The sequence below is a fragment of the Cervus canadensis genome, chromosome 12 (genome assembly GCF_019320065.1).
Source record: "Cervus canadensis isolate Bull #8, Minnesota chromosome 12, ASM1932006v1, whole genome shotgun sequence".
Taxonomy (NCBI): domain Eukaryota; kingdom Metazoa; phylum Chordata; class Mammalia; order Artiodactyla; family Cervidae; genus Cervus; species Cervus canadensis.
Genome location: NC_057397.1, coordinates 46,748,587 through 46,749,974, shown reverse-complemented (window position 1 = coordinate 46,749,974; position 1,388 = coordinate 46,748,587). Strand labels below are relative to the sequence as shown.

At 41.0% G+C, this 1,388-nt stretch overlaps 1 pseudogene; it reads left to right on the top strand.

Annotated features, from left to right (window-relative positions):
* The first annotated feature begins 275 nt into the window (after positions 1 to 275).
* On the top strand, positions 276 to 1,052 carry LOC122450904 (annotated as a pseudogene).
* The last annotated feature ends 336 nt before the right edge of the window (positions 1,053 to 1,388 follow it).

Below are 1,388 nucleotides of genomic sequence, written 5' to 3'. Positions count from 1 at the left end.
CCAGTACAATGTCATACATCCTCTGAGGGGGGGAAATAGATACATAATTATTTATTAGAAAATAGGGGAAAGTAATCATTAAAGATCCATGCTTGGGACTTCCCTGGCAGTCCAATGATTAAGAATCAGCACTTCCAGTTCAAGGGATGTGGTTTCCATCCCTGGTTGGGGAACTAAGATTCCCACAAGCCCTGCTCAGCCAATAAATCAATACATTAAATAATAGCTGTATACTTTAAAAAAAAAAAAAAAAAGATTCATACTTGACAGTGAAGATGGCCTCCGTGGTGGGAAGGTTACTGTGGGCATCGCTTGTCCGACATGTGAAAGCCATTCCTTGAGGCATTTCTGCCTATGCAGCCCTTATGTCTGCTGAAGAACGTGCTTGACAAATGCATTGTGGTCTGGTTCTGGTCCAACAAAATTGGCCTCTAGCATCAGTTCCTCACACCATATCCTTGCCATCACCCAGCAAGTGCCCTATATTAAGGGTATAGCCATTGACAATGGAGAGTTCAAAGACAATGACTGAGCGACTAAACTGATAACTTTAAGGGGAAATATTTGGTGCTCTTCTTCTATCCTTTGGATTTCACTTTTGTGAACAGAAATTTCACAATTGCTTTCAGTGACAAAGCCAATGAATCTCATGATGTGAACTGTGAACTTGCTGCAGTGTCAATGGGGTCCCACTTCAGCTCCCTGGCCTAGAGAAACACACAGAGGATGAAGGCTGGTTTGGGCCACATGAACATCAAGCGCTTGTCAGATCTGACTAAACAGCTCCCCCAACACTACAGTGTGCGGTGAGAAGGTTCTGATCCTTCACTGTGTGTTCTTTTCATAATTGACGCCAATGCAGCCAACAAGCATTTGAGGATCAATGACCTCCCAGTGGGCTGAAGCATGGAAGAAACCCTCTGCTTGGTGAAGGCATTTCAGTTTGTGTAAACCAATGGAAAAGTCTGCCCAGCCAATAGGACATCAGCTTCTCCTGCAATTAAGCCCCATCCAACTGCTTCCAAGAAAACTTCAAGGAGGTAAATCAGTAGACAATGTGTACCTACAACTTGCCACACCAGAAAAGAACTGCAGTTGGACCTCATTTTTAGCATTTCAAAGATTATTATTTATAGAAGGCAAAAAACTAATTATGTTTGTATTTGTAAATATTACTCTTAATATTTTGTTTTTGTAATATTTGCCAAGGCTTTTAAAATGTGGTCCATTACTAATGTAAGAAGTTCTTTATTGGCACTGTATGGTTGGATAGCTAATTTCTATAGAATATTTGGTTTACTTATTTCTTGGATCCTGTGTTCAGTGGGAAACGCAAACAACTCTTCTTTCTCAGGCTTTCTTGCACCTTTGTGTACACCTGAGTATTT